General features: G+C 38.5%; 1 protein-coding gene across 2 annotated transcripts in view; it reads right to left on the reverse strand.

Annotated features, from left to right (window-relative positions):
• SDK1 (sidekick cell adhesion molecule 1) overlaps positions 1-14,387 on the reverse strand; it is a 393,582-nt gene that overhangs the window by 157,665 nt on the left and 221,530 nt on the right. The window lies entirely within an intron of this gene.

The following is a 14,387-nucleotide window of genomic DNA, read 5'->3' on the forward strand; positions in this document are numbered from 1 at the left end:
AAGACTCTGCCAATACTCATGTTGGTTCTTTAAAAGATTTTACACACTGGGGAACAAATATAAAATTAACAAAGGAGCATATCACAGCAACTTCAATCCCTTTTCCTTATCAGGAAAGTAAATAACCCAAATCTGCTACTCTTTTGTGAGGCATCATACTGTAAATAATTTAGCTTATGCAACAGTCAGCAGACACTTAATGGTAAAAAGGCTGCTTGTAAATTTTCTCTGTGTGCATTTAGTAAGTGAATTAAAATACCCATGTATTCATAGGTATTTTGCTTCAAGCAACTCATTTGGGAAAGAAAAATTAGTTATTTTTTAGCTTGAATAACAAAGTAATAAAATTTTCTAAAGACACAGAATCCAATAAACAAATTATAGGGAAAAGTAATGAGAAGACAACTAAACTAGTGCAAAAGAAAGCCAGTTCCTCAAACATTTTCTGGAAAGGAGGTTAACCCAGGCTTATTAAGGAGAATGGGAAACTGGCAAACGCAAGTTATAAGCCCTGATGTTCTCTTTTAAGGTAATTCCCTAAATGACAGAAAACAGGGAGAAGATTCTTTGCTTCTCTCATAGCTGGCGTGCTAAAAGCCATTTGTCATTGGATTTCACTTGCTGGATAGACAAAGTTTTTGGTAATGGGGCTCAGAAAGTCTGCAAGGATGGCAGATTTCTGAATTACTGGATGACAAAATTTTTACTTTTTGATGTTTTGTAATTTACAGCAAATAATGTACTACAGGAGATGAAAGCATGTAGTATAAACTTTTAAGAATACCATCCACACATCTGAATAAATTCAAGTATCCAAGAATAGTACTTAAGGAAGTCAAAAGCACATACTTATTACTTCCCATAGATATGGTCTGTTGACCTGGCACAGCATATATATATATACACACACACACAACCTGCATAAGGTCTCAAAACCCAAGATTTCAGGAGGTTTTACTTCTACTGAACAACATTCCTGGAAATATGATGCTATCAGGCAGCAAATTTACTTTCTAAGAAGATTTCCTCAATGGTCTTATAGGTATTCATAGTAGGAATTTTCCAAATAGTCATTGAAAAAGTAGAAAATGAGCAATGATCAGATAAGTAGTTTGTAACAGAGGAGGAGAAATAACCTCAGCTTTACTCGTCACCACTTCTGAGCAAGATGAAGATTTACAATGATAAATGCAAAGAGATCAACAAACAAGTTACTAGTTTGGCAGTGATAATTTCTTATTTCCATCTGGAAAAGAGGAAAACCACTTGTTCAACTTATCAGCTCCCTCACTGAAACAAGCTGAAGCTGAGAAGGCAGCTTCGCTGTAACCTCCAAGAGTTCACATCCCCAAATGGCTCTTTGTGCAAACAGCAGATAAGCAGGGGAAATAAAATTGCACACTGCTCCACCTGCAATCAGGAAAACATAAGATTTTTTTACTTCATTTCTAACCCTAACCAGATTGTAAGCAAAATAAGTGCTTATTTTCATTCCCTACCTGAACCAAATGTACCAAAAGCAGGCTGTTGATAGAGATTTGGAGTGGGTGAATTAATAGCAATGTGATAGAGAGGGCTCATCTGCGTGGTTAGGGTTTGGATTCCAAGTAATATCACTACAAAGGCCAGCTAGAGATTTAACAAACATATCTAGAAAACAACAACACTTCAAAGTATTATCTAACACTACCTAGACAGCATGCATATTCCTATTTCACGTTCTATGACAGTTTATGCTTCCCTTTGCAACACAAAGAAACCCGTTGCCATCGTTCACTCCATCCCCAATCCTGCCATCTGCAACTCCACAGGGACATTCCCATGGGTCTTTCACAAGGTGGAGTTGTAGATGCCAGGACTGGCATCTTTTCGAAAGGAATTCACAGGCTGGAATACCAGAGTAGTCAGGCTCCTAATCTAGATAAGGAGCAACACTGTGATTTTGTTTTGATGATGTGATGCACCAAATCAGATTTCAATCTGGCTGCACAAGGTAGAGTGATATTTCAAACAATCAGATAATGAAAAACTACCCAGACTTTCCAAGTTTCTTATCCTACCTGTCAATGAAGCCAATCCATCCCTCTCCTACCTCCTAATGCTTTATGCTGACATGATTTTACCTGACTGGTGCTACACTAAAATGCAATGCAGAATGTCATTATTAGTAGACAGAGGCTTTATTGGAAAATCCTTTATAGAAATCAGGTGATTTTTTTCTCTGCTCTGCTGTTCCTTTTTTACTTCATCAGGCATTTTCTTGTCCCACTTTTCTAGGTCTCTGCTGTTTCCTTCTGGCTTTTCATCACCTTTTCCTCCTCTGCCTGTCCTCCCTCAAGCAGCTTCTCTGCATTCACCGCTGGCCATTTTCCCTCCCTGCCATCCCATGGTTCCCTGTAGATGTTTCACATTATTTAAGAACTGCCCAATTTCCTCCCATTCACATCCATTAGTAGGAAATATTTGTTACTAAATGGGAAAGCAGTACAAGTGCATACAAGAACCCAGTTTGAGTGAGATGAATTTGCTAGCAGGGAACCACTATTCCTGCCCATATTCTAGCTTTCCTCCAGAAAAAAACATCCCTAAGATCTGCTGTACTCTCTTTTTGCTTTCTGAACCTCTCAGCTAAGAAAGCAAAGCAACATTAGGGGAAAACACTGACGCCAGAACTGTAGTCAAGAGATGCCTCGTTATTAGACATAGCAAGTTAGCAGAGACCTTGTGGGAAGCTGCAGAGACAAAGCTAAATGGCACTGAAGAACATTCCAGTGGTGTTCTCTGATTTTGGCCCTCAGTAGACAACTGGTCAGGGCTGCCACAGGCAAGAGTCCTCACCCAAAAAAGAGCACACACTGCTTTATTGCACGTAGTATCTGTTCTAGCTACAAGCACTCACAGTATTTCCAGTCTTCCTGTTGCTTCTAAACCATCTCATTAGACAATCTCCTAATTATTACTGGTGACCACTAGAGCCCTCAAGTCTCTTCAGAATCAGCCCCAACCAACCTTTGCAGCTTGACTAGCGTAATACAAAAGGCTCTGACTCACAAGCAGAGCTTATCTTGGATCTGGTTTAGCAGTTCCCAACCCCAGCTGCTCTGGAAGTGGTTGAATTGATTTAATTTACCACCTCAAATTGGCACAAATACTATTTTTCCATATTAAACTTTTATAAAAAGAGGTAAAAACCAGAATGATAGAAACGAGAGAAAGTGGAAAGGAGATGATTTGAGGTTTTTCTGTCCCTTTAAACATCAACTCCTCTCCAGATTGTGGCATTCAAGAATCTGGCAATTCTGCACAAAGCAGAGACATACTGAGGGAAGAGAGAAAACCAGTGAACACCTCTTGCATGCTCTAGTTGTTTTTATCACCAGCAGCTGTGGAAGCCTACACAGCACTGGTCCTGGATCTCCATTCTCAATCAAACCTGTCCCAAGTGACCTATAACGCTAATTTTTTAATACTGATGAGCTGTAGAATTTTTAATCTGTTATTTAAATACAATAATTATGCAGACTGCCATATCATATCTGAAAAGACAGTGGTTTTATATCTTTGCACTTATTGCCATGCAAGATACAGGGAATTTTGAATATTATAATTTACAGTTTAGAAAGATCACAGATTTTACCAAAGCCACTCGGGTGCTTAATTTTCCCAACAGAGCTGAAATCTCACTCAGGCCACGTGACTGAAGACACAAATGGTGCTTTCCCCTTCTACAATGTATAAACATTAAGTTCTTCCTCAGATTTTACATTAAGGCATACAAAGTTTCCCTGCATCTCTGTTTGCAGTGCAGAATACTAAGAGCAGTTCAATGGATGCTCACATTCACCTCAGAGAGATAGGGTGCAGACCAGGCTTAATAAAGGGTGAGAGAAAGTGTTTATCTCTTGAAAAGAAGTAATAGCTTCACGCTGAGCAATTAAATCACATATAGGTCTTTGCCCTCCAAAGACACTTAATACAAACAAGGTGACCATGAGGAGGAGGAGGGAGGATTGCCTAAACTATCACCCAGGTTGACTGCTTGTTATTCCTACCCTTAGTGTTAGTTACTGCTGCAATTACTCCTCAGTGTCCTGTTCTCAGTGAAGAAGGAATCCCACAGGAATTAGTATCCCGGACTTGATTTACTACTTCTTAAAATGAAATTTATCTATTAGAGAAAAACACTTAACAGATAAGATCACCAGTATGCTACCCTCAAACTACTGGAGAAATGTAATGCTCTAGCAGAATTTTGAAACCATTTATAGGTTATCCTGGGAGAAACGATTGAAAAAACTTTCACCATAAACTTCCTACAGACTTTCAGCCTTGCACTGTATGCAGAAATACCTTCACAATTATTATGCAGGATACATGCAAAACTTCAGTTACAGAGTGATAGACACCTACATTAGAAAAAAGCCAAAGAGGAGATAAGAGTCCAATGCAAATAGCAAAAATATTACATAGAAATAGTTCAACTTTATGGCATCAAAAATGTGCAATCTCTGCCTATGTAAGACAGAATATCTGAAAAGAGGAGAAATTACAATCACACAGCATCTCAAGATTGCTCAAGGGAAAAGAAAACGAGACCTTAGAAATACAAACTATCTAATTTCACTTTTTCCAGCACAGCCTGCAGATGGTTTGGATTATCAGCCCATAACAGATTAATGCTCCTTTCCCTTTCCAGTACAAGATACACAACAGGAATTGGAGCCTGATCAATAATAGATTAATTTCCCTTCCCCTCTGCAACACAAGATGCACAACAGGAATTGGAGCCTGATCAACAGACTAGCAAACACTGACAGCCACCTGCGGGCACGAGAGAGAAGCATTATGCAAATAATGGGGGGGAAAAAAAGTGTATTTCTCAATCATAAAACTCTATCCTAAAAAATGACTCATATATTTGTTCTCTACTTATTAGTGTGATTATGAACAGGTTATAAAATGAAAGAGCATTATGATAATAAAAGTTACCATTTCATTTTTTGGCTTTCATTCGAGCAAGGACCGTGTTTATTTTCAGAAGGGAGGTACATGATGCTGGGGTGCACAACTGTGCAGGTCTCTGCTAAGATTTGTAGACATAAAGACCATTAACAGACTCTCCTGTGAAGATTCTTGGTCACTTCTGCTTAGCTTGATGAATAACACAAACTCTAGATGCAACTGTTTTGAGACAAAAGTACGCATTTCTAAAATAACTTGCAATCTAATGGTGCAGAGTGGGTGTGTGAAGCACGATGGCTTTTAAGTACTGGGGGGTATCTTAAGACTCCTCAAATATGTACTTATTAACATAATTTCTGATCTTGAACCTTTGGGAAACTAGATTCAAAAAGGTAAATAAACAACATAAAATCATATCTTGGTGGACCAAATTTCTGGTGAAAATGGCCAAGTTGTTTGAATCAACCACAGTAAGTGGATTTTTATCCATGGTCCTTGTCTTGTTCCAGACATCAAACATCATGACATATGAATAAAACACCAGACAAGAGAAAGGTTTACAAAACACAATACAAGCAGAACAAGTTAATGGTCGAGGTCAGTCGTATTTATTGACTCAAGACACACTTGTCAAGGTGACTAAGCTTTGCCCTCATCAGATTCATTTCCTCTGCAGGTAAAGCAAACATTTAAAAAAAAAAGTGAATAAAAGAATAAACCCCAAACAAAATACAGAAAGTAGACAAAAAAATAAATATCCAATTACAAATAGATTTAATCTTCAACTGTTGAGAAAGCCTTGCATAAATTAATCTGGGCTGAATCGCCCAGTGCCTGAAAACCTGCATTCCTTCCTCTCTCCCCACCCCTTCTGGGCTTGTGTGATGTAAATTTTTGTTACAACAGTACTTCTGATGCATTTAACTTTGAAAAATAAAGTTACCCAGAGAAATCAACCCACAAAACGTGTGATTTACCCAGTCAAACTTGCAATTCTGCAAGCAGTTCAAAATGCACTGAACTTCAGATACTTGCTGACTGGTATGAAGAGGGTGAAAATACAGTTTTTATTTAAGCAGATAAATAATATTACAGGAACAGAGCTTTATAGGAGAAATTGGAAAAATATATTAATTATGCAAAATGTTGATAATTTAATGTGTATGGAGCTTCCTGCCAACTGTGTTTGGAGCAGAAGAGTAGAAAACACCTCTTAGGTCAGCCTAGTTCCCCATCTCTCTGACATCCCATCATGCAACCCCATTTCTGAAGGTACTGAGGCCTTGGATAAAAATACTGAGGCTTTTAATACCAATTTTCTGGTTGGAAAATTTCCTAGAGCTTTGTTTTTCAACCTGTTAAAAAACCTCCTAATTTCCAGCTTAAATGTATTCAAGGCCAATTCACCCCATTTATTCTTCTGCCAAAACCATCCTTTAACTTAAATAGCTGCTTTTGCCCTCTGTGATGTTTATATTGTAAAGTATTTATAGAAAACCATCATACTCCTTCACAGTCTTAATCTTACTTAGCTAAAGAAGCCAAAGTTTTCTTGTCTGACAAGTCTGAAATATATGCAAACAAAAAGGAGTAAGGCTATATTAAAAAAAAAGCTATCATCACACTATAAATGTCTCCAAATGTTTAAACAAATAACAGCCACATTTGCAACAGCTTTTTTCCCCCTTTATAAGGACTTTCACACAGGCTGCAAGAGCTGTTATTTCTAGCCCTAGGGAAAGATTGAGAACTCAACTCTACCCACAAGAAGACTTACACCCTTTTGTGTGTAGATCTACAACAAGAGGAGCTTCATATATTTTATTAGATAAAACAGAGCCCAGACACAGATTGAGAAGCTTCTGAAATCTTGTAGAGAATTGTCAGGGTCTATTCCTGGGCATAATATGAGACAAGGGCCTAAATACAGTTGATTTACAAACAGAAATTGAATTTCTGTAAACAGAATAAATACTGTAAATAATGCAGAGCCTGGGAAAAGGCACCACAGCCAGGATTGTTCCTGGTGATATAATCTCTCCAGCTTGTCTATCATCAGTTCTGCTCCATAGACTGGGACAGGGATGGGAGATCTGGTTTTTTTTTTTTTTCCTGATTTTTCTAGAGGACCCAGCAGCTGCTATTTGGGTTGAGCTCTCCACAAAACAGTCTTGCTCCTCCTCTTTTCTGTTACCCGAGGTCTACAAACCCGCTTTGTATTTTAGGACTACTTTGGAAAGAAATTTCTCCTGTTGTCCCATGTAGTTTTAAGGAAATTAAACCACTTAGTTACACAGCTCCCTGTGTTGATTCAGCAGCTGAATTCAAAAGCAGACCAAATTTCTGCTCCAACATTCTTTTCTCACAACTCCTGATGGAAAAAGAGTGATTTGGAACTTCAGTCTCCATCACTGACCTGACCTTCCCCTGTGCACAGTGAGGGGTTTCTTTCTGCCTAGAAACTTATCATCCAGCAGATCATTAGAGCTTTTAACATGAAATAATACATAGACTCAAGCTATTCTAGCTAAAGAACACACAGGTGGCTTTTCAATTCACCAGATAGCTTTAATATCAGCTCTATAAGTGGATAGAGTGTGTAATCTTATTCAACAGCAGTTTAAAGAGGGCAAAAAAATATCCATGGTCTTGCAGTGGAATCTATTAGCCTCAGAGGCATCTTCAAAGCAGGGTGAGAAGCAACAGGTAGAGCAGCCTGCTGCAGCCAGCATCCAGAACCTCTGGACTTTTATAAGTATAATCCAAAACATGCTTATGTTTAAAAAGATTTTAAAATAACTCAGTGGAAATGATTTTGAAGAGGTTGTATATTTTTATGGTGCACTTTAGTGCATCATAAGAGAAGCATCCTTTTAAATATAATAAACAGGCATGCATTTAGGAGGAGGGAGTGGGCTTGGGGGATCTGACAAGGGTTGCAGGGATTTCTGCAGCAGGTGAAGAGTCACTTTGTCCTGAGGACAAAACTGAACTTTTAATATCTTACCAGTTTGGTGCTTTACATATCTGGATATTTACCACTTGCTTTCTTAATAAAAGAAAATTAAGTTAATAAACCACACATCCAATGTTAAATAAAGTAGAATTGTCTGGTAATTGTAACACTCATAAATGCATAAATTCAGTGGTGAGACAAGAAATTAAAGAGGAAAACTGAGCTGGAGACATGGCTGTGCTACAGGAATAGGAGAACTGCTATTTCAGATGCTGCAGCTTTCACCAGCAGCTTCTGGTTTCTTGTCAAGAACCAGAAAAGAAAGAGAAATGGGAGGTGATGGAAAGTTGCCCTCTATTTTCAAATCTATCTTCATATGTGACTTTTTTTTTTATAAATACATGTCTTAGCTCTTTACTTTGGCACATATAAGGTCACACAACTGAATCTAGTTGCTGCTTCTCCTACTTGAAGCAAGTTTAAACACTCTTCTACTTAGAAATGAAAATGCAGTAACCAAAAAGGGAAAAGAGGAAACCAGAAAAAACATTCTCATCTATCATTCACTGGGCTTAAATGAAGAAAAGCATCTCCAGTGGCTTTGGAGGAAATTGTTTAAGAAATGCCTTCAAGGATTTATTTTATGACAGCAATAATTGAAACATTATTTTCACAGGGAAGATTTAAGATTAAAATTTTTCTGTAGAGCATAAACCGAATATGTAGAATTGATCATATGTGAGTTTCTCAGATCTGTTCCTTTATAACATGTTTTAAAATGAACCTGATGTTGTGGTGCAGTCAGTTGGAAGCAGACACTTCTGCATATTTACTGATCACCTGCTAAATAGTCCTGATAAAGATAAAGTACTAAATTTCCATCAGGCTCCAAGTTTAAAAAAAAGGTTGGAGTTTTCTAGCAACTACTTAGATTTAGTACAAAGCTTTTAGATACTGGGCAAATACATGATTATAATAAATATTATTGGATTTTAGAGCTCTCTTTAGGCCTGGATATCTACTGTACCTGGCTGCTTGTTTAAAATTCTGTGATCTTCCTGAAAGGTCAGAGAAAAGAATTTAAATCTGCCAGCACTGAGAGTAAACAAAAGAGAAATGTGAAAGTGTTCCACAGTTGATCTGTCCTTTGGAAGGTAAGGAAGGGCTTCTATGTCACAGAAATTTGGTGCCAGTAAATGTGCAGAGGCCACTGAATCAGCCATTCTCACCCAAAAAGTGTGCACAGGAGACACTTAAGGCCAGACAAGTACATTTGTGCAGTTACTGGATAAGCAAGCTGTCGATCCAAGCTTTCTCCAGAAAACCCACTCTAAGAAAAGGGATTAAAATTTGTTACATTTAAACATAATTTGAACTTTAAAAGGAAAAAGAAAAAAAATTCAACCAAGTTTAAAAACCTGTTCTCAGAGCCTACACACTACAGGCATGGAACAGTGCATGAAGGCTTAAAGGAGAACACTTCTGCTCTTATTTATGACATTGAGCTAAAAAGGCAGTTTTGTTCTTTGTGGTTGAACTACTGTTCAGATCAAGATGCACTCACTGAGCAGTATTTTAAGCTCAAGGTCAATTGCATTCTGTTTCTGTTCTATTTAGAAACACATTTTGGGATCCAGATTGCTATGTTGCTCCCAAAGCTCTGCTGTTTCTTTACACAAAGAGAGCAGATCTGAAAAACAAGAAGATACCCCACAGCCTTCTTTCAACTGCTAACTCAACCAAACATATGGAATGACTGGTCAAAATAATATTTTGAGAAATAGGTTATCAGGGGCCTCAGGTCCATTCCATCTGCTCTAATGTTCTCCATCCCCCTGACCATATCATGCTACTTTTCCCCCCTTTTTTTCTATGAAGAGACACAATCCTTAATAAAAGTTGAGCTGTTAAGGTCCCAGAGATTCAGAAGCAAATAAAATTTCATGTATTTGTTCAGAGTACCATAAAAAAAAGAAAAAAGAAAAAAAGAAAGAGTAGGGTAAAAATCACAGCAGGGCTCAAAATCCAAATAAATATTTTTCTATCAAAAGAAAAAAACATTCTTCCTGTTTATAGCACAGATGTTCCTCTAAATAAAGTGAGGCTTTCCCTTTGCAGCCTTTGTGATTATCAGACTTGAGTTATTTTATAAGATGAGGTTGCCTCAGACCTCAGCAGGGAGAAAAGTACACATTGCTGTGTTTCCTCTGTAGCAAGAACAAAACAACTGTGCAAGCAAAGAATGTTCCAAAAGTGCAAACAATAACCCAGCTAAAGGAAAGTCTACAAATTTATTCATTCAAAAATAATTCCACAGATGGATAAGCATTTAATTTTCTGAAGTGAGAATAAACCAGCGTCTCGCTTCTCTAGAAGATGGAATAGGTTTTTGTATCTTCCTATTTATGCACAGTACATAAATGCATGCACAGAGAATGCTGCGAATACTGGAAAAAGAAATCTAAGGGGAAGTTATTACTCCAGGCTCTTTGTTAGGACTTGTGCAGTGTGGGTAGTGTCAGCATTGTTAATAATAAATTGTTAGTTGTACCTTCCTTGGCCAGTACAAATGCGGTTTTAATGTGCTTATGATTTCCTATCTGCTGCTCCCAGATAAGAGAGGAGTTGAAGAGGACAATGTCTTTTTCCATCTTGCCTTGACTTCTTCCCCACCCAGCAAGGGGCTAGGTGGCTGGTTCCAGCATGGGGATGGTAACAGCCTCTCCTCCCTGTGACACGGACTCACTGCTTGCACAGTGAAAAGCAGCAGCTTATTTCCACAGGGTGCTCTTGTCTCATCCAAAACTTTGCATTTGGAGCTGCTACTTCTTTGAAATTTATATCATTCTGACACTAGGATGTCACAACAGAATTACAGTTAATAAAGAAAATTAGGGGGAAGAAATGAAAGAGAAAATGAGAAAATGGCAAATCAGAAAGTACCATTGGCTAAGACATTAATTTGCTTCTTTTTTTTTTCTTTTTGAGATACAAGTGACATCTATTTAATTTTGCTTTAAAAATTCACCCCTAGGTTTACAAGCCTGCTGTCACTTTCCAAAACGTCCTTGGGTTATCCCCTTGAAATAAATTGGTAATGTGTGATTAGGCAGAGCACAGCAACACTGTTTAGATTTAATCAACCTGTTTAATTCAGATTTGCCCCAAATATAACAGTTAACAATATGACTCTGCTATCTGGATGGTAATGGGCTGTGTTAGTGCAGAACTATCAAATGTCAGAGCAACTAAACCAGGAGAAAATGCTGCAGGTTCCACTTAACAACAAAACACTGCCTTTTGCTTGCTCTCATGGACTTAAAATCTCCCAAAGCTACTCGCACACGTAGAATGAAGATGGATGAATCACTTCACTCATACACACACAAAAATGCATTTAGAGATGGATGAAAATTATACCAAGGAGCTAAAACAAAACTGGAAGCCAGGATGGGCTGAGCTGGCTGGAGCCAGTGCCTGGAAGGTGAATTCTGCAGCGGGAGCCCATTAGCTGAGCTAGTTTTGCCTGGTTCTGCTTGGTGACTTCTGTCCAGCTTTTAGGTTGTGGTATTAGTTCTGCACACTCAGTGCACCCATACCTATCACCAGTGAAAGAAGACACTAAATGAATAAATCACATGAAATACCAAAAGCCAGTGTTGACCTCCATACATGCTACTGCCAACACCCTACGGAGAGTCACCTAACTGATCTGTCTCCTCTCCCCTTCTCTCTTTCAAGAGGAATTATAAAGAAGAGATTAAGGTGTGCCAGACCATTTGGCTATTTAGGAGCCCAAGAGTTTTACAGCAGAGACCAAATTTAAGACAATAAAATGGGATAGCTACTGAACCACAAAAATCTCTGAGAAAATTCAGAAATACAAGCAGCTTTCTAAAATAAACCATAATCTCTGCCTCCTACTGCCTCCAAAGCCTCTAACTCCAAACAACAACAAAAAAACCCACCCAAACAAAAAACCCCAAACCTGGTGATATATAAAAATAAAAGTACAACTGCAGCATTTTTGACATTTCTCTATCACTCTTAAAAAATAGTAATAATCTTGAGCTATTGAAGTTGCTGAAAGAAAATAAAAATCGATGCATTTCCACTTAGCACTTCTGAAAAAGAAAAGGATTACTTGGTATTGCAGCAAAATGCTTTAATGCAGCTTTGTAACAGAGCCCACTGTAACTTACAAATAAAGCTTTTCATACTCAAGCATTTACTGCACCCCAGAACTCAATGCTTGGAAGGGAATCCAGGCAAGTCTGATTTTACCAATGCAGAGCTGTTACTGGGACCAGTATCATGTCCAAGTTACCTAACCTACAGTGTTCTGGGCTCTATGAGCAGCTGCCCTGTGCTCTCATGGGGTTCACACCATAAGGCAGGGACTTCACACATACCTACTGAGGTTTTTATACATTTAACAAAGCCATTTATTTCACACAACTTGGAAATTGCCTTGGGTTTATGCTTCCATTGCTTACAATTTAGCCTCAATCCAGGAAGCCATGATGCACAAATTGAGGGTGGGGATTTGTTGTTGATTTTTTGGTGCTCCTTTTAAAATAACAGAAATGGAAAAAAACTACAAGCTTCAACTTCAATGTGTTCTTAAAGGTCTGGAAAAACTTCTAAGTGTTTCTCTGCATTTCCCAGTTTCTGGATGGTCAAAAATTTTAGGTCTGTAACTATGGGCAGGATAAAAATGACCAGATTTCTGATAGACCTCAAGAATATTCTGCAAATAATTGTTGAGTAGTCAAAGCTGCCTTTGAACATGGTCAGTAGTTGAATCTTCCCATAACACAGGCAGGACATACACAAAATTGTGTATTTCACAGTTAATTACAGGTATAGCTTACAATAATTAATAATAATAACTAATGTAAAATAAGACAGCATGAAAAAATAGCATCTCACAAATAAATCTGTGTTTCTTATCTCATAGAGGAGAACTCACTAAAAATGCCTTAACAGAAAAAGTTCTGTCATTGGAAAACTTGTTTCTGATTCCTCTCTAAACATACATACACATGAAATGCAAAACCCAGCAAAGAGGGAAAGTGGAACATTTTAAAAAGCTGATTGAATTCCACACAAAATCTTCCTTCTAGCCATTAAAACTATAATTTATTACCACTGGAAATAATAAGAAGTAGAAAGTGCTCTTGAAAAATAATAACTGCTTCTACCAGCCCACCAGAGACCTCTCCAGAAGATGTAGGAACTATTATCTCCATTTTACGTGTGGTGAAAATGAGGCAGGAACAAACATCACCAAAACGAGGCCACAGCAGAGAAACATCTGACCTTTTTGTTATGACTTTTTAACATTTTAGGCTATAGGCAAATACAGGATGGAAAATTTATTTTCTTTCCAGTCTCCAGTGGGAAGAGGAAGCAGCTATACAAAGTCCATGGGGGTCTTGCAGGCTCTGAAGCTGTCTTCACTTCTCCCCCTCCCCTTGCAGGTCAGTTCTCAGCTGAAGGACTTGTTGATGTGATGTGGCAATCTAAATAAAATTCCACTGCAAATTTTCAGACAAGGCTGGACAGTTATTCACAGCATCTCTGGTCAACAGCAATTAGGACAGAGGATAAAGAGGAAATACATTCTCCCAGGTTTTATCACAGGCCATGCCAATATGAGAATAAAACAGGCAATTTGCATTTTTCAGTTATTGTTTCAAGCTGCCTGCAGACTCTGGCACATGCCATCACACCAATTTAACTGAGCTTTAGCTATTACAAGCATTACAAATTAATGTCTAAGCCCTAGATCAGAGCACATGTTAAGGCCATTTAAACAGCGGGTTACACTTGAGTGTTAAAACTCTGCTTTCCTCCTCACTCCCTACAGTAGTTTTGTGTCATATCTTTCTTTCCTACTTCTTCAAAGAGATCAAATGCATATATCCAAAGTATTTAAAAATAAAAATGAAAAACAGCCTGAAAGATTGCAGATCATGGATTCAGCTGGCGTGTAATTCTGCTGGTAGGGAGCACTTGGACTCACTGCCTGCCCTGAAGCCTCAGTGAAGGAGCCTGGGCCAGGAGGGAGGCTCTTCTCAAGCCTCGTTTTGAGTCCTTCCAAGATGCAAACCAGCAACATTTCTTTGCCTTCACAGTTTTCCTATGAACAAAGATATGGTTGGTATCAAGTGTTCAAAATCAGCTCCTGGTTGCCATTTACTTGCACAGAGCAGCAGAAGAGATTTAATCCCCAGCTGGAACATGGGCCAGTCCTGCTGGAAGGCCTGTGTTGTGGTCTGAAGTGCACCCACAGGCTCTGTGGCCTTTTCCTCCCTCCTGGGTGTCAATGCCTATAGTCAAGGTCAGCTCTGATAAGGTGGAGCTGTACAACCTTGGATCAGGCTGCTGGGAGCTGTTAACTTGCAAGAGCTACATAAAGAAGAGCTGTGAGAAACCTCATCCAGGACCTCCATCCATTGACAGA

Source organism: Apus apus, chromosome 14, assembly GCF_020740795.1.
Source record: "Apus apus isolate bApuApu2 chromosome 14, bApuApu2.pri.cur, whole genome shotgun sequence".
NCBI lineage: Eukaryota > Metazoa > Chordata > Aves > Apodiformes > Apodidae > Apus > Apus apus.